At 39.9% G+C, this 23,589-nt stretch overlaps 3 pseudogenes across 2 annotated transcripts; 1 reads left to right on the forward strand and 2 right to left on the reverse strand.

Annotated features, from left to right (window-relative positions):
- Nucleotides 1-766: 766 nt before the first annotated feature.
- On the forward strand, nucleotides 767-2,488 carry LOC146470403 (uncharacterized; annotated as a pseudogene).
- LOC146470404 (uncharacterized) lies at nucleotides 2,446-6,765 on the reverse strand (annotated as a pseudogene). Its single transcript, XR_014867104.1, has 2 exons — nucleotides 5,943-6,765; nucleotides 2,446-5,443 (listed from the first exon to the last, which is right to left on the reverse strand). The product of XR_014867104.1 is annotated as an uncharacterized LOC146470404 (transcript).
- Nucleotides 6,766-13,999: 7,234 nt separating this feature from the next.
- On the reverse strand, nucleotides 14,000-19,354 carry LOC146470405 (uncharacterized; annotated as a pseudogene). Its single transcript, XR_014867105.1, has 6 exons — nucleotides 19,214-19,354; nucleotides 18,266-18,524; nucleotides 17,782-17,994; nucleotides 16,258-16,394; nucleotides 15,509-15,598; nucleotides 14,000-15,085 (listed from the first exon to the last, which is right to left on the reverse strand). The product of XR_014867105.1 is annotated as an uncharacterized LOC146470405 (transcript).
- Nucleotides 19,355-23,589: the final 4,235 nt, after the last annotated feature.

Consider the following 23,589-nt stretch of genomic DNA (forward strand, 5'->3'; position numbering starts at 1 on the left):
AAAAATTAAAATATATAAAAAGAAAAATAAAAAAGATACGAGTATAGCCTACAAGTGCCATTGCAAAAATAAAATTGAGTGGCCTATGTGTGCCATAGACCAAGATGCATTGAAAGTGCGAGTGTGTACGACATCAATGAGAAAGTTATCAAGCGATCAAGTGGAAATCGGTAAATAATGAGCTTGTTTTGCACTGTTCAATCATGTCCAAGAGAAAGCGGAATCCTAAGTGGGATGACTATAAAGAGAAGATGTCAAACAAAAGAACAGGGAAGCATAATGAAGGGAGTTGCAGCAGTAGCTTGGATAATATCACAGTACAAACGCTGTCTTCAACTGTCGAGGGAAAGTGCCAAAAATATTCTCGCATCTGACGATAGTTCCTCTGGGTTGTGAGCCAACTTTAAGCAACATGAAGAAGGCCTGCACAAATCACTTCAAAATATGGGAAATGGAATGCGACTTACTCGCTGGCGAAAGAGGGCCATCGTTCACCGACATCAGTATGATAACTAATTGGAAGGTCCTTCACATTCGCTTTATTCCAAAGTCGAACGAAGTGTGCGATCCTTCGCGAGGCCTGAAGACCAGGAAAGAAGTTACAGCAAGCCCTGAAGTCTATGGAAGGCGGAATGGTGCAAAATTCAAGGAATCAAAATCGCTTCCAACATCAACAGCCAACCTGCAGTTCAACATTTTCTTTCTAGATCAACAATAAAATCCGTCCAACTTCAACGGCAAATACAATAACCAACAACGAAAGTAAGTCAACACCAACAACAATTCCTCTCGTCTTCAACAACGAATCACCTCAAAACCAACATCGAACAGAGTCTCAACTTCAACAACCCAAAATTCGTTCAACAATTTGGGGACGAGCGACTGGCTATGGTCGGGGGAGGTTGGGACCGAAAAAATCCATTGTACGGGAAATAGAAGATGGCGGCCGGCGGAGCTGCTAGCCATAGTATCGGATGGGACTTGTTTTCTTATAGATTTGGAACAGCTAGTCTTAGATTATGAGCAATTGAAAGCGTCAAACTTTACTACAAACTATTCATTAGACAAAACTCTTTGTTAAAGGTTTGAAAATGCTATCCAAGCTTTACGAAACGTGCTTTCTCATGTCCATCATTCACATTCAGTTGCTGCTATATTGTCAGAAATGCACACGATCTCCAGCTAATGTACTGGGACTATATTAGTCATGGTGATTTTCCTTGTCGCTCGAGATGCTCTCAAGTAGCAGTTTTGTCATTTAATTTACCAGAAAGTGTTAAAACCAGGCATCCAGGAAGACCCAAGTTTGATATACATGAGGAAACTCTACTTTTTTTTTTTGAGCTGAGGTCACTGGGCTTTAACTGGAATGAAATAGCTCGAATGTTATTGGTATCACGCTGGACAATTCAGCGCAGAGTGGCTGAGTTTGGACTAGAGCATTTGTCAAAATTTGACGAAATTAGTGATGATGAGGTGGACCAAAAAGTTAGGAACTTTATGCAACAACATGGTTGCTTTGTTGGACCATCCATGATTCGTAGATATTTTCACTCTCGGGGAATTAGAATCCAGCGAGATCGCATTCGTAAGAGTCTAGCAAGAATTGATCCCAGAAATGCAAGAATTTGATGGGCCATTACCATCTCTCGACATGCATACTGTGTGCCTGGCCCAAACAGCTTGTGGCACCTAGATGGCCATCATTCTCTGGTATCTTGGGGATTTGTTATACATGAAGCTATTGATGGCTATTCACATTTAATCACTTATCTTCACTGCTCAAGCAATAATCGCAGCGAGACAGTAAAAGAATTGTTCTTAGATGCCGTCCAGTCATTTGGAATGCCTTCAAGGGTCCGGACAGATCAAGTTGGGGGAAAATGTTGGTGTCTGGCAAGAAATGGAACAAAAAAGAGGCCCAAACAGGGGAAGCTACTTGGCAGGCACATCAACCCACAACCAGAGAATCGAACGGCCCTGGCGTGATGTCTTTCGTTGTGTGGCCCACATTTTTTACTACACATTCCAGGTAATGGGAGAGAATGGTTTATTGAATATGGATAACCCAATTCATAAATCTGCTCTGCATTATGTGTTTCTACCCCGTATAAACAGAGCTATTACAAGCTTTGAAACAGCATGGAATAACCATCCTCTTAGAACTGAGCACAACTGGAGCCCACAGAGAATCTGGTCCAATGGTATGGTTGATATCAGAAACCGTACTTTGACTGCAGTAGCAGAAATCGCTGAGGCGGAGCCAGATGTTGATGATTTAGAGTGGTATGGATTTGATCCAGCTGCACCTATACCAATGGATGACGAATTACCCACAGTGGAAGTTGATGATGCCACTCTACCCTCAGATCGTATCTTAGACCAGCTATGTTCTATGGTTAATCCACTACAAGAATCAAATCGTCATGGAATTGACATATACACACATTGCCTTACTACTCGTCAAGGTCTAGTTGCTAATGAGTAATGTACACAGAGAAAGGCTGAACATTTTGGGGGTCAGAGTACAGTACAGTATTAGTACAGGACCTCCTCCCCTTCTCTCAGAGATGTTGGTCAGTGGGGTGGTATCTTGGCAATCTTTGTACAACAGTACCCCTCTCATTTGCCCCTCCTCGTCCATACTGCCTTCATTGTGCTTGGATTCAGAGAATAATGGACCATAGAAAGGAAGCTACTAATTGAACAGTACATGCATGTTGGTATATTTCTCACATGTTTATTACCTACTTGTTACAGCTGTTCATGGACTACAGACCAACAGTAAACGGATTGCTTTGGGTTTCCAAAGCATTGTAGGCATGCTAACAGAATTTGAACAAATGCATAATGCTTGAATATGAAAATATTATTTTACTTAAACTCTCTGGTTCGGAGTGCAGGTATCAGAACCATGAAACTCTACTAAATCAAAATAGCACTATTTCTGTTCTGTGCTTTTGTTAGCCGTAAATATTGAAGAGTATTTCCTGTGTCTAATGTCTGCACTCTAGCTTCTAATGCTTTCCTGAGTGTTCTGTTGTGTTTACAAATACGCTTTAACTAAAATCACATTGTTTGTTTTATACTAAACAGTTGTGTCCAACTCAGCGTGCAAATTGTACAAGAGGGTCCACAATATGCCCACAAACCCTGATTCCCACTTATTTTTTCTTGGACTCCTGAATTCTAAAATAGCTAAGAATTCCTGAATATCTAAAGTTGGATTTAACATCCTGAATCTTGTGTCACCAGAAGCCTATATGTTGTAAAGTGGAGTAGGAATTAAGTAAAATCCCACATTTTACATTCCTAAAACCGATTGTGTACCCTCCAAGAACTTACAATTTTCATACTGTCAATTTAGCAGACACAAACTTTGTTACATTTTTCAAGTGTATCTTATTGTTTTTTAGATTAAAATTTCAACCTTTGTCTTGTAAAATAAATGTTGATCTGATTTTAATTTCAACTATTGAATTACAGGGGAAGGTCACCATGGTTGCACTCCAAAATGATTGGGAGGTGCAAATTTGTGGTAAATAAATTATAATCCCTCAAAACTCCCCCAGGCTTGAAGGAAAACCTAAAAAATCTCGTTAATAAAAGATACAGATGAAAAAAATATCACAATCAAATTTGGATCTGCAAAAAGTCAATGACAGATAAAGGGGGAAACAAAGATGACCCAAGTGAAAGATATTAAGTGTTCCTTGTGCAAAAGAGAATTCAAGTGGAAAGCGGCAGGGATATTTTTACTGTAGCACTTTTCCCTGGACTTTTGTGAGGCCTATATGTTTGAGTGGTCATTGAGTCACGGTGATTGCAAACAGTGCGATGCAAATAAATAAAAAAATAATAGTAACTATAATAAATGCCTCTTTTCTGACACAATGCCCCTGTCAAATATCTATTTCTTTACGTATTGAAACACTCGTTTACTGCCAATTCTCCATTGTTTTCACTAAAAAACAAATTTCCTTGTAAAATAAAACTACTCCACAGAATTCACAGCAAAAATTTCTTACCCCACACCCTTAAAAAACATGGCAGATTCCAAATCCCCCAATGCATCACACCTCCTGTGACCTCAGCTCAATTAGAGTTTCCTCATGTATATCAAACTTGGGTCTTCCTGGATGCCTGGTTTTAACACTTTCTGGTAAATTAAATGACAAAACTGCTACTTGAGAGCATCTCGAGCGACAAGGAAAATCACCATGACGAATATAGTCCCAGTACATTAGCTGGAGATCGTGTGCATTTCTGACAATATAGCAGCAACTGAATGTGAATGATGGACATCAGGAAGCACGTTTCGTAAGGCTTGGACAGCATTTTCAAACCTTTCACGAAGAGTTTCGTCTAATGAATAGTTTGTAGTGAAGTTTGACGCTTTCAATTGCTCATAATCTAAGACTAGCTGTTCCAAATCTATAAAAAACAGGTCCCATCCGATACTGTGGCTAGCAGCTCCGCCGGCTGCCATCTTCTATTTCCCGTACGATGGATTTTTTCGGTCCCAACCTCCCCCGACCATAGCCAGTCGCTCGTCCCCAAATTGTTGAACGAATTTTGGGTTGTTGAAGTTGAGACTCTGTTCGATGTTGGTTTTGAGGTGATTCGTTGTTGAAGACGAGAGAAATTGTTGTTGGTGTCGACTTACTTTCGTCGTTGGTTATTGTATTTGCCGTTGAAGTTGGACGGATTTTATTGTTCATCTACAAAGAAAATGTTGAACTGCAGGTTAGCTGTTGATGTTGGAAGCGATTTTGATTCCTTGAATTTTGCACCATTCCGCCTTCCATAGAAGTCCGAGGAGGTAAGACGACCTCAAGCACCACCAACGCCTTCTAAAATCCCTGCTTCTGTTCCACTTAGTGCCATGCTTCAAATTGGGAAGCTTATCCAGCCCAAAGTTGACACTGTAACAGTAGAACTTGAACAGTTCGACTTAAAAGCGAGGGAATGACTGCCACCATTCAAAGCAAAACTCACCGAGCAAGGAGAAATTTGCCAGCGGGGTATTTAGAGATGCCTACGAAGCCACAAATCAGTGACGTGTATTCACCCATCTCAAAGCATGTTTGGGTCAAACATTGATTTCAAAAATCTATACACATCAGCTGCTTCAGCAGGCTCAACACTATCAGGGCTTGGTAAATGCCTTTAGCATTCCCTTCGAAAAGCTACTCTTAAGTAGTCGTCTGTTCCTTCCAAAACATCTGACAAGTCAGTCACTTCCTCTAGCTTCTCCTCTGTTATGTGGAAGCCATATTTCTGTCCACCATACCGTTCCGGGAAGTTGTAAATATGTTCTGGTATGCCACATGGCAGTTCCCTTTCTTTCTGTTGACCGGTCCTATGGTTGTTCCAGACTGATGTTTGGAAGACCTCAAGCTCTTTTTGTAGAACTGGGATATAAATGTAAATAAGGAGATTTCTGTAAAAGAGCAAGGTATCATTAACTTCTGGTTCACACAAGTATATTAAGGCAGCTTTTCAGTTTATTTCACAATATGCGTCACTTTATGCATACCAGGCACACACAGTTTCGTCAGTCGCTTAGGAGCCCCCAAAAAGGCAATGCAGGGCTTATTAAAAATGTTCACGCTTCAGTGCCTAAACAATGAATCAGGTAGACAAAAAAAGGATTTTGGAGAAAAATACTATTTAAAAAAAATTAATACAATAAGCCCTATTTAATCAATTTGTTGAGTACAGTCTGTAAGCATGATCAATCATTGACAATAGTAACACTCCTATTTATTCTAATTTCCTGCTCATCTGTTTTACCTCATAAATACATGAATCACTAAATAAATAAATAAATTAATTAATTAATTAATTACATAGTTATAGTTTCATTAATGTCATTTTCCTCATTCTCTGGCTCGAAAATAGGCGAGCATCCATGGAAAGCTGTCATATTCGAGGCCTACCTGTCTGTTCGGTTGCTGGAGTCGTAATGTCCACCCTCAACAAGAGATCTGAGTTGCGATTTAAAGTACTTCTCCATTCTGTCGTGGAGCTTCCTCCACCACCTTTCTATTTTATTCTGGGTTGATGGCCCATATAACACACTGTCAAGTTAATCATCTTAATCACCTTGTTTGCTTCGCAAGAAGCAATGGATGGTGGCCATTATATCAGTTTCTGTTCCCCTATCTATTCTCAGCGTTCTAGGCAATACTAAAAGATAAAAACAATATTCACAGCAGTGCTTTACTTCATTGGCCTTACCACAGTTAAAGAGGCATGATATGAGAATAGGAATTTTACATAGTACAATTGCAATGGAAAAGGCAGCTCTAATACTTTAAATGATGAACAACCTCGTGCATTGGCTCTTTAACATACTATAAAACAAATTGGTCATGTAATGAATTGTAGGATGTTTCAAATTATGCCTTTAGTAAACTCAGTGTGACTCACAATTCTGAGAAACGGGTAAGAAATGTATTAAGGAATTCTACCTAAAATTCACGCATCATTGGTTGCAAAACATGGAATAAATCCACTTGCATTCAGTAATGTTATGTGCTATCCCACCACTACTGTACTAACATTGGGTAAGGGAAATGGTTAGTCTTGAATACCAAATCATCTGTTTACTGTCAAAGGAGAATCCGACCTCATATCTTTTGACAATGTCGTAATAACGCTGCCCTCAGACCTGATTTGCTCACTGCTGCTGCTCCTATTGTCTCTGATCAATGATTTAGATATTCTGAGAAGCAAAAAGTTGAACTTTTTCTATTTGGCTCAACTTTACTGGCAAATAGCGAAAATATTTCTCTCATGTTCAGCACTTTATAAGAGAGTCTAACCATTTTTCTTTTTTCTTTTGTAGTCACTATAACTAACTTAATACTTGAGTCCGTGTCTGTGTCAATTCTATGTTGTAATTTAAAGTTTAGGTTTAAGCCCCCTGTGATGAGCTTAGTTACCGCTTGAGGTAGCCTGCGGACAGCAGACGTATTTCCGGTCGTACCTCCGAAAAAATAACGTCTGCGATCTCGAGCTCCAAAACGATTTCCGTGACGCCAATAGTTCTTCACCAATCAGAATTCGGCTCTTCGGTTTATGAAGCTAACACACATGGGCTTTACGTGGGGATCTTGATGTCCACGAGAAAAACAAAATGGCGGAAGATGGGGAGAGTTCACTAGATCACGCATTTGCCAAAGCATGTGACATTTTCGGCTTTGAGAAGCTTAACCCTTTGACTCCTGTTGTGTTTCCATAGGTTTCGCATAAATTAACTTTTTCCCAGAGCGGTTTAACTTACTAATGCACAGTAGATAAATAAATATTGTTGGCTTACAAAATAAATTGCAGATTAAACTGGAATGATTAAACAAATGTTTTCTGACATAAAATAATATGGTTACCTATTAATCATTTGCCGAAAAATACACTTGAACGCAACAATTGCTAAAATTCACGGCATATTGATGAAGACCTTTGGCATATCAAATGTCAACCCACTTATACAAATTGTCCTTGATTACGCATCTGTCGCCTCTCAAACGGATATATGAATTCACAAGGACACAAAAATCAACAAAAAGCTTTTCCAACAAAACATTTTAATGAAATAAACAATACATTTGCTATTACAGGCAAAACCCTTTCAGTTTTTTTGCGTGCCTGCAAACACGCATGTAAAATTTCAAGACACTCCGTGTTTGTTTAAAGTGATCACTCGCAGTATTAAAATTCGGGCACGCTTGCGATGAAAATTACAGAAATTACAGAATTCTGGTTCAAATCATCACTTAAACTATTTTTTAAAAGCAAATCAACATCGGAAAACATCATTTACCGTGTTGTCGCCATTGCCCTGGTCTTATAAAGTCTGTTTGAAGCCCGAGGTTCGGTTTTAATTTTTGAGTCAGTTTTGTTGAATCTTTCGATAATCTTTTGATACGGAGAGGTCCGTTGTTTTCAAATTTCTGCTTGATAGCATCGAAGATCTGGTTGATGTTTTTAAGGCCTTGATGTAGGCATTCAACATGTTATAACACAAGTGACATATCGGGAGATTCTCGCTGCCGACGTAAACAGACAAATCAACTCCAAGTGAGCGATGAATTAACGCACCAATTTCCAGTTCGCCCGTGCCAAAGATCTTCACTTTCTTCTTCAGAATGGGAATTTTATCCTTACTCAAGAACAATCTCCTTCGGCCGAGGTAACTTTTTTCGGCGTTTCCGCACTCATGGCTACTTATGCCACTTCTGAAGCACTTGTCGGTCCTTGCGATTTCGCGCCTGTTATCAATAACATCTTTCTATCACTCAATTTCATTGGTCGAGTAAAGAAGAAAAGAAATGACATCACGAAAATCGTTTCGGGGCTCGAGATCGCAGACGTTATTTTTTGGAGGTTTGACCGGAAATACGTCTGCTGTTCGCAGGCTACTCTTGAGCTGAACATGTAATGAAATATGTTTCAATAAAAAAGTAATAACAATAATCCTACCTCTACTCTCATAAAGGTAGTCAAGATAAAATCTACCAATAATCTTGGGATTGTTATTCGATGTCCATGTTCGCAAAAAAATTGATGCGACTATGATATGTCTTGCCCGCCATATACGCCCAAGGGGAACATGGCTTTCTGGTAGCCACATAATTTATCATGTCCATCCAGAGACATGGTGCAGTCTGGTCCCTACAAAACAAATGAGAATTAATTCAGCTGTTAAAACACAAATATAATATGTATTTACTATATGCCTCAATGTGAGACCATGTGGTGACACAAACATACAGAAGTGGTGGGTGCGTGTAACACTGTGTTGTTACTATACACTGTAGATTTGATTTTGCTATCTCCTGAGGACAGATTTCTGCACAGTCCCATACATGCATCATTTTACATACTAACCTTGTTCCAAAAACACCAAGCATGGGTAGAGTTTGAGCCACAAAATGCATACATAATTAAGTATGGGGCTGTGAGGAAATCTTGCATAGGGTTTCCTTAATTTCTGAAAATTAGTTTCAGTACTAAGAAGCATGGTACAGTACCGCCTAGAACTATAGACCCATTTGCCGCGTCGTTGCCGCGGGACCTACTTGCGGGTTTCCCTCGGTATTCCCGCGGTACGACGAATTTTTGCCTCGGTTTGGTTGCGGTATCGCTCCAAAGTTGCCGCGGGAAAGTTCACCGAGGTAAAACCTCGGTAAAGAAAAGACGCGGTAGAGTTTAAATACGCTTTTGTCTCCGTTGTGTTTTGGTTCGTCAACTTCTAATGGCAAAATCGCACCAAAGAGCATTAACTAGGGAGGACGATCATTTGCGATACACATAAGACGTTTTGGCCTTTGAAACATGCAAAGAGAATTGATAATCCAACCACATTTGAAAATCGTTTCACGGAGATTCTGATTATCGCAAAAGTCATGAAGACTTCATGTGGACTAGGCGCGCATTCAATCAATGCTTTAGCTTCGAAGCATGTATTTGCGATTAAGAAAACTAGCACACTTGAATCAATCGGCACTCGGTCTGTGGAGTTCGGTTTTCCGGACCTAAATCACTTTTATTCATTGAAGTTTTATTCACATACACCGTACGTGGACAGAAAGAAAACAAAGAATACGTATTTCGACATGTTTTGTGTCAATTTAAACACTTTTCGCTTCTGACGTGACCTGCAACACGGTAGCGTTACATTATCCGCGGTTTGTTAGGTATCGCATTCAAAGTCATTTCAAATGTAAGTGTAGAGAAGCGAGCAAACAACTTATAAATCAAAAACAGGATTGCTCATGAGAGAACGCAACAATACTCGCAAGATGTCAACAAAAAATCGACCGTTGCATTGTTCCACAACAATGTGAGAGTTGTGGATGCTTACGTAACAGATTCGAGCACGTGACGACAACAGAACACAGCACACACACTCGTGTTGATCGCGATGGTTCGAACATCAGAGTAGGTAAAATTGAGAATTTTGGCCTTCTATAGGCAGAATTTCAAGATTTCCCAGGCTGTCCGTGAATTAAGTCTAGAGGGAAAGAAAATCACAAGAAAAACTGTCTCGAAATACTACAAGAAGTTCAGGAACAAATTGACGTTGAGCGAGTTACCTCGCTCAGGTCGTCCATCCTTGCTCGAGCGAAGGCATTACAACTTCATTGACGCTAAAATGGAAGAAAACGACGAGTTAACTTCAATCGGTAATTAAAATATTTTTTCAAACTTGTATTTCATATTGTGAGTTTTCTGTGATGTTTCTTTGGCCCAACATCTTTGTGATAACCTACGATTTCAATCCTTCATTCACATTACGTCTTCAACAACTCCTTCGGCGAGAATGTGGAGTTCAAGCGTCCACTTCAGTGATCAAGTCTGTTCGCTATAAATTGGGATGGAGGAGAACAGGGCCAAAGTACTGTCAAGTGGTTTGTGAAGCTAGCCGCCTCGCGCGTCTGGCTTTCAGCGAAAGGTGTCTTGACGAAGGTGAAAACTTCGACAATGTCGTGTTCACCGACGAGTCGAGTATTTGGATCGAACGCCATAGCAAGGTCTGCTTTCGCAAGAAAGGTGCGCCGGCCAAGCTGAAGCCTACTGTCAAACATCCCTACAAGGTTCATGTATGGGCTGGTATTTCCAAACGAGGCGCAACCAACATTCTCATATTCATGGGAATCATGAAGAAAGAATTTTATGTGGAGGCTATTCTGCGTGACACTCTCCTGCCTTTTGTTCAAGAGTACTTCACGGATGGCTATCGTTTCCAGCAGGACAATGATCCAAAGCACAAGAGTAAGGGAATGAATATTATGCAGTGACTCTTTTGTTGTTCTTATTCAAGTACACGTGATTTTTTTTGTTCGTCCAGCACTTTTATTGTTATTTGTTATTGTATTGATATTGTAAAACTGACATGCAGAAATTATTGTTTTAGTGTCCGTTTTAGTTAGTGAAGGACTGTTCAAGTGAAGAGTTTCTTTTAGAGAAAAACCAAAGACAAAAAATTCGAATAATTCCCAAACATTTAGGAATTAAAAATCCAGGATACATGAGCACTAAAAAGTAATATTATTGAATGTTCCATCATCAAATTGTCAAAGTTCTTTTCAGTTGGTAGGATAACTTCCCTTTGAAAATGATATATGTTGCTTTCCTACTGTTTTGCTCCTTTTGCCCAATGCCCTCGCGCGCTTGCCCCGCTTGGCTTGAAGGAAACGGAAACAACTGCTGCGTAGGCTACTTTTAATTGACCGCTGGGATGCTTCCATCCTTTTGTAACCTATCCTTTTTGTAATCGTTTTTAGGTCATCATGCCATGTCCTTCATTTGGGATAACGGCATTAATTACTGGCCCACACCTGCTGAGAGTCCTGACCTCAATCCTATCGAGATGTTATGGCATGAATTGAAGTCTTTCCTGCGACGAGTGGTGAAGCCAACCAACAAGGAGGAACTGGTCGATGGAATATGTCAATTCTGGGAGACAGTGAGCTCAGAGAAATCCCAGCGCTACGTTGGCCACTTACAGAAGGTGGTGCCAGAGATAGTCAGACGTGAGGGAAAGGCATCAGGCTATTAGCCATCCATAATACCATTTCACAAAAACGGCTCTTTTAGGTGCCACCAAATAAATGAAACTTATCACCAATATCTGATACATTAATTTTATTCTTATGAGTCAGCCCCCTTTAACTGTCCAAAATATATTGTCAACAGCTACTCCTGAAATTCGTTTGAATGATACGTAAAGGAAAAATATAAAAAAAGACATGCAGCTAACCCCCAATTTTCTGGACGGTGTTCCTTTTCAACAAAGTTCGGAACCTTACTGCAGGTCTTTTCTGAATTCATGATGAGACTTATAGTAAGCCAATAATTAGCAGCATGAAAGATGCCTTCACACTAAAGGCAAATTATCCACTCACAAAAAATCAATAATATTTGTAACAGTATTTGTATTCCCAGCACACATCAACAAACCCAAGGACATTCATGCGGTAGGGGCAGACTGGTACCCAGTCGCTATTTACGTGTTTTGTGGGGTGGGAAGATTGGATAAGAGGATGGATTGGGGCGTGCGGGGTGTCATGAGAAGAGGTGAAGGAAAAATAGTGACTGGCAGATTTCGATTTAATATGGTGTTCAACCGAAGAGTGATTTCTTTTTTGTTGGCTTGTAGTGTCGTGCTGCCGTAATGGCTTCTTCGTGGGAAGACTAAATATGTTACGGCAGCACGACATTACAAGCCAGGGAAAAAGAAATCACTTATCAGGCGAATGCTTTAGCTTGTTAAATACCAATCTAGAACCCGCAGTTAATTTTGACTGCAAGAAATGTCTAAAATTACTCTCCACGCACGATTGCACGCATCTGTCAAACGAAATCTGCCAGTCGCTATTTTTCCTTCGCCTCTTCCCATGACACCCTACGCACCTCAATCCATCCTCTTTTGCAATCTTCTCACCACACAAAAAACCCTTAAAAAGTGACTGGGTATGAGTCTGCGGTAGGGGTAGGATTTTGCAGTACTGATTTGAAATTGGGAAAATTGGTATGTGTTTTGTGAAACACAAGCCTTCCATATGTTGGTTTTTCCAAGACTCATTTCTGTTTCCACAAAGAATGAAATTGTGTGGCAAATAAGGGACCAGGGGGTAGGATTTTGCAGTACTGATTTGAAATTGGGAAAATTGGTATGTGTTTTGTGAAACACAAGCCTTCCATATGTTGGTTTTTGCAAGACTGATTTCTGTTTCTACAAAGAATGAAACTGTGTAGCAAATAAGGGACCAGTCATTATTTATGTAGAGGGAGGGAGGGAAAAATATTTTGATAGATGAAAATTTTTGCCAGGCACCCCCTACTCAGGTCTAAAAATGGCAAATAGCCACCCCTCTTAATTCAATATTTCATTGATGACCCTCCCCCCCCCCCCCCAATTATCAGGAAAGGTTTTATCAAGGGTGAGGCCCTTAGACTTTTAAGAACCAATTCTTCAAAAACTCTTTTTGAAGAAAATATAAGAGATTTTAAATCATGTTTGCGTGTACGAGGCTACCCAGATCTTCTGGTCAATAAAGTCCTTGCATGAGTTCAATTTACAGACAGGAAGTCAGCACTTACGGATAACTGAGGTTGTAAATTTGATCCAATTAGTTCTTTAGTTAGGGCTCAGTTTTGACAAAATTTGGAGGACAAGTTTTTATGTTGTGACAAAAACCACAAAGTTGCAAAATGTAAAAACTCCGTAAATGATTTTCCTGGTGAGGTTCTATTGCTGTGAAAATTTCAAAAATATTTAACAGAAGGAAATTGAAAAAAGGTTGAAATGAAAGCCCATCATGTACATGCCCACTGACAAACACTTGTATATTAAGTAGTTTTAACTCAAGACTCCACACCATTATTTTTACCAGCAAGGGTAAGGGGTAAGGGTTTTGTTCTGATTATTACATTTCGGGTGATCTCAGTATATGGCATAGTGAAAACCATATGGAGTCATATCTTGACCTAGGCAAACCATTACCTACTTAAATAAGTGGAGCCAATGTTAAATCCAAACCATCGCATTTTATTGTTCAGCTATTCAACTGGGTAGCAAATACAATTCCTCCCAAGGTAACAAGTTTTCATAAAGATGCACAGGGCTGTATACTTTGTAGCGCAATTTTTTTTTACAGTATTGCTGAGTGCTGCTAGAGTTAAAATACTCCCAGTCCACTTAAAAAGTACATGTAGGAATAATTTTGAATGCAAACTTGTGCAAACTTCTTGTGAAATCAAAGCTTTGATAAGAACTTATTTACAACTTTACTACACAACTTATAAGTCTGCATGTCCTTGTAAAATTACTTGAGCTACAAAAGCTTGGAACAATATTAAAACTATCCAAACTAATTGGGAAGTTTAAACCCAATAATTCACAACTTTAACAAGGGAAACAAAACTTTGCCAAAAAAGGTGAACTCTGTCAAACTAAAATCATTTGACTGAAAAACTTTTGGGACATTAAAACTATTGGTCCCTTTTCAACTTTCTTATATAAGAATCCATAGCCTTGCGACAGTCAATCCAAATTCTCTCTTTCTCAAGTGGAGATGCAGGGTAAAACTGAGTGATAAGTGCCCTGATTTTAGACACTTTCACAGGGTCAACAGGTTGCTTTCCCCTTACACCAGCAATGTTCCTACCAAATAGCTCACTTGTGGGCAGCATTTGTCTTAGCACTCTCACTGCAAAATTCATGCTTGAGCTTGCCAGTTCCCGTGCAAGTATCAGAAAGTCACTGCTCGGCCCTGATTCGTCAGTTTGTGCCTCTTGTGATGGTGTACAGCTTGAGAAATTGTCATGGTCCGAAACTGCTGATGATGTTGGTGACACCAATTCATAAGTCGGCAGATCATCGACAGGAGGAGGGATTCTGTCTTGGAATGCATGAGTTTGAACTTCATAAGAATCCTCTCTTTGCTGCTGCCTCTCTTTGCTGCTGCTGCTTTTCTGAGATGGACTCCACCAGGGAGGTCAAGTATTCAATTTGCATCTCCATCCTTCTCAAAGCTGAGCCAAGTTGTTGAGACAGCTGATAATCACCCCAGACACTGGATCTCTCAGGAAAAAGGTTCTGCCTCCTCGAGTTTTGGTGCAACCTGTTAGTGACTTGCGGAAGGCGGTCACGTGCACGGTGAGAAGACGCAGCCGGACATCGATGATGGGGCAGTGCATGAGAAAGAGGCGAGAAATTCTGCAACGTGATTGCAGAGGATTGTTCTAGGGCACTGTGCTGTATCCCAGATGAGCCAGACTTGTGATGAAATGGACTTAGTGGAAGGGGAGATAAGCTTGTTGAGGTACATGTACTTGTCACTTGTGATGGAGGAGATGATGGTGTGTTTATAAGCAGCTGTGGAACTCAAGGGCTGACGCACACGGGCTGAAAAGAGGCTCCTGGGGAGTTGTTATCCCTTGTAAGCTGAGGCTGTAATGAGGAATTAGATGCAACCAGTGTTGATGAATTGGAAGCCAGTACTCCTGCTCCCTGATTAGAAGACTGAGTTGTAGCCTTGCGTTGTGGTGCAAAGCGTCCAATAACTGTAGCCTGCACAGAAAGAAAAGTTGACGTCAATATTGATACCCTTGCAAGGCAGTTGTTTAAAACTTTTTAAAAAATTTAGCCCGAAAAGTAAATTTGGTTTTAAACTTCACTCAAAACCAGTATCAATTAGAACCAGTAATAAAGAATCAAACTAAGTCACAGTTACTCCCTATCCTGAGATTAGACAAATTAAGCTAGCTCGAGGGCAAGTTTTCTGCAATTTTTGGAGAAAAATAAAATTATTATAAAGGGGAGAAATGACAAGATAGTGTCCCATGCAGTTTTCTCACAGCAATGCAAATATTCTGGTTATAATTAACTGAATGGAAAAGTTTTGAGATATGCTGTCACTAAAAAATAGCCATGTTGCAACTAAATGAAAAGTATGCACCCTGTGTTGAACCACATGGAAGTCTTGCATATTACCTCTGGTTTGGTCTTTGCTTCCTTTGATTTCTTTTCTCTCGGTTTGTGCATGATCTTCTTCTTTTTCCTGAATTTATCACCTGATGGAGCCTGGGAAGAGCACAATCATCCAAATTATTTTACTTAAATGACACAGGAAACTGCATGTACTATATCCTAGGCAGAGGCCCTGAACCCAGTTGTCTGAAAGGAAAACCTAGGGTTAAGGTGTCCAAAACTTTCTAGTCACTCCGGTTGGAAGGCCAAGAACAGGAACTGGCCCCAAGTGAGGTGGTGCAGGCAGGGGGGGGGGGGGAAGGGGGGAAACACCTCTTTGCTATTTTTCCCCAATTTTTTTCTTTGTTTCATCCTTGACTAATGAGCCTTTTCACAGGCTAACTTGTTACATTTTGCAAAGTTTTTGCTGTGTTGTTGCTATGGTACCCTATTATATTGTGAATAATCACCATTGAAAACGTTTTGACCGATGGAAAGGCATTTGTTGGATGTGGTCACTAAAGTTGTATCAACTGATAAAGAGAGTGGTATCTTGATCGGTCAAAGTATAAGTGCTAGAAAGTGATGGAAACTGATACCAGTTAAGGGGTAACTACTTGTTAACGTTTATCCCTGGATTAGCCTGAATTATCCACTTTCGAACAAATGTTGGATAAGAATCAACAAAAACTTATATAAATTAATTTGGTTGAGGATGATTCTGGTCGAAACTGGATAAAAATTAATGTGAGTGAGTGGTTTCCTGTACTTACTTCTTCGTGATGACGCTCCTTTCCTTTGTCCTGCATTTGTCCCGGGATTTCCTTCTCATCGTCAGACTCAAAGAGATGTCAATTTTGAGCATCAGAAATAAAGTTAACTTCTTCCTTGTGAAACTTTCGGTCGTCATCTAGTGAAGAAAACTGAATTAAGTGCAAGCAAAAATTGGGCTTCACCTTTGATTTAAGAGTAAGCAATTCATTGATCACTTTGCAATGTTTACAATTTATTTTCAGTGTAAAAATTCGCAAAAGGGTGGTTTTCGCAGCCGGTCATTTCGTAGCCTCCCACGCAGTCGTTTTTAGGGGACTCGAATTACCTCCTCCCTCCACTGCGTGGGAGGCTAGTCATTTCGGTAATTGGTGAAAGAGTGATCATTTCTTGTTCTTAAATTGAATTCAGGGGTAAAATTATCTTAACCCTTTAAATCCTAACAGTGACCAGCATCAAATTTCTCGTTTTAATGTCAGTGCTTATTTAACCACTAAGGTTATGAGACATAATAACCCAAGGTGAATTTCTTGATTTTTTTAATAACTTCTCCCAGTACTTTTAAAAGAAAAATATGGGAAAAAGATAGGAGAATTTGTTCTGTGATATTGGGGGTTAAAAGGTAAACTGGTTCTGTCCTTTTACATTGATTGTGTAAGGAGAAAATTGAGCCCAAACATTAGAGAATGTGTGTCGATTTTAAAATGTACCGAATCGACTAATTAAATATTTTAATATTAGCTTAAAAGCTGCAGTCACTAAAGCGAAACGACTTCGTAACGAAACGACCGGACAGCGAAATGACTAATTTAAGCAATGAGTAAAATAGCTGGGGCAAAATGACCTTAAATATTAGCCCTTTCAATTAAAACATTGACCTTGACCGGGTAAGTAGTTCAGAACGCTTCCACAACTTTGCGTTTTCTGACCGTGACTATAAGTCATAATCAGTGAGACAAATCGTTAAGCAGTTATATTAATTTATGAAATTTCGCTGCCGCATACGCACTTGAATTTGATTGGCTTCACGTTCGTAAATAAAAGGATAGAGAATTGAATGTACTAGTATGGACAGCCCGTATAAATAACAGATTTCAACCTCTTGCATTCACGCAGGGCTTTTCCCAGTGCACACAGTCCGCGTTCTTTTGTCTGGGTTTTGTTTATACGGGTGTGAAGCCAGTTTAAACCTACGTGAAATCTACTCGACATTAGAAATCCAGCTAGCAGGATAACTCAAACCATAACAAGTTGGACAACCATTTTAGAAAAAAGAAAACAAAAAGAATTCCCTTACAATGAGATCTGGGCTTTCAAAAAATAGAACAGCTTGCAAATCAAGCTGATCAAAACCGCGAAAATTGGAAAGTGCGTATTTGTTGTCAGACGATTCATAATAAATTATTATCTTTGATGTTGGTGCCGATAAGAAGTAATTTGCCCCGGACAGACAACATCGCTTCCTCATTTCGCTAGCTGTTTCAACGTTTTAACATTAAATAATAACAGAAAGGATATATGCTTACCATCGACAGCAATGATCGTTGCCTTGAGGACAACAGTGCCATACTGAACTTCGACGACACTTCCGTGTGTTGTGTTGTCGCCAGTCACAACGTTCTTTATCTTTACTGAAGGAAGGACGCTGACGGTTCGATCGGACTCGAAGTAAAATAGCCCATATTTGGGGACTTTGAGTTTCGATCTTAGAGACATATTTGTGCTCGTGCTTTTTCGCCCTGCGCAATAGACAATCGAAAAGAGAGAGTGATGTCAAAAGATGTCATCTCGAAATCTTTAATACGTGATGCAGACAAAAGAAAAGGCTCGTCAACCAAGAGAAAGGTGAGATGTAAATCGTTGACCCGTGCTACAAGTAGTGATAAACAATAGCGTACGCAAATACAACAACAAAAAGTCAGTCACATGCAAAATTATATTCAAAACACGCAGAGAACACATGAGATTTCTGCCCATTTACAGACTGTAATAAAGAAATTTCTATATTACCATTAATTTTCAGTAGAAGCATTTATGCTTTGGTTTCTTGGACCGCAATTTCTGTAGCATGCACGGTTACCAAAAGGTGTTACGCAACAAAAGTTGAAAGCAACACCATTCTTTACCCGGCGTTTGACCAGTGTACAGAGTACCGTCAAAAGCTACTGACGCCGACAAACCGTCGTTTTATAAAATATGTTGTTGTAAGTATTGAAAGAATTGCTGTCCACCAGAATGAAGGCCATCAAACAACTTGAGTTCAGTCTCCCTGGCGAAGAAACGACACACTGAGACAATTTAATAAAAACAACTGAGAAATAAAGAGATAATCGAACGTTTCTCAAAGCTTGAACAATGCTCCTTACGTGCACATATTTAATACACCCAGGGAAACAACAATCTCCTTTATTGTGTTGGATTGTGTGGGTTACTTTTATCATCTCTGAAAAGACTAAGAATACAAATATGATGTTTGTCGATCCAAAGATTCTCGAGACTTTCTGTCTTTGAATACGCTAATTACACACTGAAATTTTGACTATTTCTCCGTCGATTTAACACAAATCCTTCACCCCAATTCTTCACGCCTCAAACACTTAAATGCAATCAGTCCTTTTTGTTAATTCTTTCCCGCGGCATACCTCGTCTTTTCGCCTGCGGCAAATTTACCGCCGCAAACTGTACCTCGTCTTTACCGCGAATCGACCGTGTTTTCACCTAGGTGGACGCGTGGGTACTACCTGCCGTAAAGACGAGGTATGCCTGAGTCCCGACGAGTCAATAGTTCCAGGCGGTACTGTAACTTTATTATTTTCTGTAATACTGATAACATGATAAGACAAACTCACTAAGGCCCAAAAACATGAACTTATGCTGGGCTTCTGTCACTCAATCCTGGATTAAGTGGTTCACCTACACAGGAATTAGTTTCCAAATCTGAAAGCTAGTGGTACTCACCCCGCCACCAAACGCTTTATCTCTGCGCGGTCGCTTGGCTTCGCCTACACCTCTTCGCTCCTCCAGACCATCAAAATAATTTTTTTTAAAAAAATGAAAAATAAAAAAAAAAATACATTAAAACTAAGTAAAAAAAATCTTTTTTTTAATAAAAATTAAACAAATATATAAATTAAAAATAAGTGATCATTTTTACTAAAAAAATGTTTTTCATTCAAAAAAATCCAAGAATGTTTGGTCATTCAACAGCGTTTCCGCATGGCACACATAGGCCACCATAGACATCAAAAACGCTGTCCCACCGACCTTGCTGCAGATGACAATGGCGTATAAACTAAGCACTCGTCCCCGTGTGAAAAGGTTCATGCAGATTTCAGAGATGATGGCACTGTGGAAAGACTGGAGGCAATTACTTCAAATAAGAGTAAAAGCAGTCGTGACGCTTACAACGTGTGACGACAGTACAGCTGGCACTACACAACAAAGAACTTTTCCAGAGTTATTACAAAATTGGAAGTAAACGGTTCTCTGGCCAAGTATGCCATACTACAATATAAGGCTCCTGCCAATATGAAAAATTTTTCTCTGAGAGCTCATGGTAACTCCAAAAGGAAAGCTGAGGTGTATTATCGCACGGTACCCAGTGTTTTGCAGAATCCGCCGAAGCAAATGACAGGCTGAAGCAAATAATAAGTTCCATAGAGCAAGAAGCTGGTGGGGCTGTAAACATGGCTTCCCCTGGGGATATCATGTGGAACAGAGAACAAGTGTACAACATGTGCCAAAACATTGAAGGAAGCCAACGTAGTAGAAACACCGGCCCTTCGAGGAGACCTGACTTCATCAAACTGATGAACCTCATGCAACACGACGATTTTCTCCAAGACATTTCATTTGGAGTCAAAGCAAACAAAGCTGTGAAGCATATGGCTCCAAACACGTTTGCAATGACAGACACCCAACTAACGTGGATGAAAAAGTACTGTTCCAGAGACAGCCCTAAAAGCCAAGTAGGAATCAACATGACCTACAGCATGGACCCTTTCTATGTCACCACCCTGATGTTCCCACACCCTATGTTTGTCTATCGTAACCAACCCACCAAGCACTCCACTACACTGGCCGCCATGATGACAAGCGTCACAAAGGAAAGGGAAGATTACGAGTACCTCGCTGGGTCCTTATTTAGAAAAGGGATCAAGTCCATAACTTACGGCACTGATAGCAAGCAAGCCATAGAGCAAGCTTTTAAAAATATGTATCCCAACGGACAGGGGCCACACAGACGCCGCAACATGAACCTCCGATGTTTTACGCATGTCGAGGCCCACATAAAGATGAGGCTTCAGCGCCTAAAGGTTGGTTCGATGAAACAAAAAAAAATCGTTTCAAATTCTTGGTGGCGAGCAAGATGGTAAAGGCATTAAGGGACTAGTGGATTGTGAAAGTGAAGAGTCCTTTGAGTCAAGTCTTGTGTTCATGAAGCCTACCTGGCCTTCTCCATTTTCCCAGTGGATCTCAAACACCAAAGGACGTATAAGGCCCTTAACCCTTGCGCTCCGGATCGGGTCGTATACCACCTGAACAAAGAGGACGCCTTATGATATCTTGTATGAAGTACCAACACGCAACCTAAAGCCTGCAATTCCTTTTGGGATAGATTTGAAGAAAACACGCGGAAATTTTCGATTCGATTGCCATTTCTTCATCGTTTTTTCGTACTTTTTCACTCGGAGTTGAGTCTGGACTTTAAACAAAGATGGCGGCGGTTAGATTTAGCACGGAAGAGGTTATAGAACAAGTTGCTTGAGGTGATTCGGACAAAGAAATGGACAGTGATCATGATGACTTTGTTGGAGACGTCGAAGATGAAGAGGGTCTGTGTTGACATTGCCACGGCGAATGAGGAATATTCCAGCACACGTAAGAGTACCCATGCTCCTGATGAATCGAGAAGTGAATTCAGTAAGTCTTTTTATAGATTTTGTTTGTTTTTGTCGGTCGAAAGTTGATTTTTGTAGTTTATGAAGGCTGATTTTGAGAATAACTTCTTAGCTATAGTCTATACACAAATTTGATCGACAATTTTCAATCGGATAACTTCCATGTTTATGTTTAGCCACAAACAGCTGATCGTTCTTTCCCGCATTATATTTATCTAGGCGTCAGAAGATGATGAAGACTCTGAGGACTCAGGGGATGCTGTGGTACCAGAGGAAAGTGGTGTAAGTTGTAATTGCACTAATTTTTGTTATTTTGATATTTACGACAAAATGTAAATTATTTTTTCGTGGTTTTGTGACTCCCTTATTGTTTCTATTTTAGTCATTTGAAGAGAGTGCAGATGAATGTTTGGCTGCTGTTGTTGGAGTGGTGAGAGGCAGAGGGAGGGCAAGAGGCCTTGGCAGGAAAAGAGGCAGAGGTGGAGGCAGAGGTAGAGGACGGAATCCACCACGAGATGTATTACCAGATATTCAGTGGGAGGAATTTCAACGCGTAGAACGGAATCCTGGTGAGAACGTTGCATTCAATGAAATTCTGGGACCATCAAGAGCAGCTATGATGGCTGAATCTGTGAGTGATCATTTCAAGTTGTTTATCCCAGACACTTTAGTGCAGAGCTGGGTGACTGAAACAAAGAGATATAAAAGGCAGTCCAGGCTTGCAAAGCCCACTAATATGAAATGGACTGAAGTGACTTTTGAAGAAATTCTGGCATATTTGGGCAAAGTAATTGCCATGGGACTGGTGAACCAGTCCAAAAGCGGACTGTGTGGATGTGAAGGCGGTGATGGTGAATGGTTTACAAGTCCAGCAGGTTGTTCCTTGTTCTGATTATCTGCTGCAGAAACCCTTTCCTTGAAGAAGGCTGCAGCTTGTGTTCTTCATGCCTCGATTTGCGCATTTTTTTTTTCTTTTTTTGCTCCTCCTTCTTACTTGACTTCTCCTGTTGTTCTTTCCGCACTGGTGCTGACTTTGTCTTGTTATCTTGCGTCTTTTTTGTACTTAATTTACTTCGTTTTTTTGTCTCCTGTTCCTTTTGTTCTTGCTGTGGTTGTTTTTCCTGATACTGCTGTTAGTCTTCACCCTGTTGTTGTAGTTGCTGCTGAGGAGGCTGTTGATCTTCGTTGCTGTCACTAGTTTTCTTAGGTTCTGATCCCACCTGCACTCTTGACACGATAAAATCCATTTCGTCGCTTTCTCTCGCCATTCTGGATTTTTTTCGCTGTCTTTTACCAGATACGTTGTTTGTTTCCATTTTCTCAGCCAGCTGCATACATTGAAGATCAAGTTCGTCCTCATTGTCTGAAAGTTTAGAATAATTATGGAAATGTTGTTGGATAAAATGTACAATCCTAGCCTGAGGGAAACATAAAACTAAATGAATGCAAATCAGATGGAATGGTTTGTTTCGTTGCCTTTTAAAAAAATGTTTTCTTCCTTTCTTTAAATAATTTTATTTTTCTTCACTTGTCATGAAATCCTTCGTAAATAAACCTTGCGTCAGAATAATAATTATGTAACAGGAGAAGAGAGTGTTAGGAAGAGAGGCCAAAGAAGTGAGCAATTTGAGAAAAGACTTTTTCCATGAACTGAAAACAGAACGGTTAGAGCAGTTTGGGTAAATGAAATAAATTGTTTGAAATAACACTGAAAATCAATCTCGGTGTCATATTTTTAGTTAGCTGACTGCATTTATCTGTTGCGGGAGTAAAGAAAAATGCTATACATGTATGGTAATTTATATTCACAAACAAATACGGGGTAAGAACTAGTCGCCTGTTTACTATTTTCTGCACTTCCAACCTGATCCACGTCGGTTAGTGAGTCGATATCCAAAAGATGTGTCGTGTCCTCTATTATTTTATTTCATAAAGTGACTAAAAGTTATAATTTGCATTAACACTAATGCAACGATTGCTCTCTCTATTAAGCACAACTGAAAAATGTTTGATCTTTGTGAAACTTCAACATTTCATTTATTTGATTATTCATTGTTATAAACTTCGGATTGTTAGTCCCTAATAAGAGTTGTTCTGTGCACGGTATTTATAACAGTTCAACAAAATTGTCGCACTGAGACAGTTGGCGAATACAACATACACCCACCTCCAAGTTTGATAACTTTGGCTGGATAAGCAGTAGTTTTAGCTGCTTTCATCCTCTTTCTTCCCTCCTCCCAATCTACCATTGTCTCTCTGCCCTCAGCAACATCTCCATGTATTTTTGAAGACGAAACCACACCGTATTGTTGATCCTCAGTCCAAAATACCACTGCATATGCCATTTTCAATCTTGACCGTGGGTCGTTGACCAAGATTTGTCTTGTTCGCGCGCAAATGTTTGAATCAGTGACACAAAATGAAATTATCTTA

Source organism: Pavona decussata, unplaced genomic scaffold (genome assembly GCF_977016875.1).
Source record: "Pavona decussata unplaced genomic scaffold, jaPavDecu1.1 SCAFFOLD_114, whole genome shotgun sequence".
NCBI classification, from domain to species: domain Eukaryota; kingdom Metazoa; phylum Cnidaria; class Anthozoa; order Scleractinia; family Agariciidae; genus Pavona; species Pavona decussata.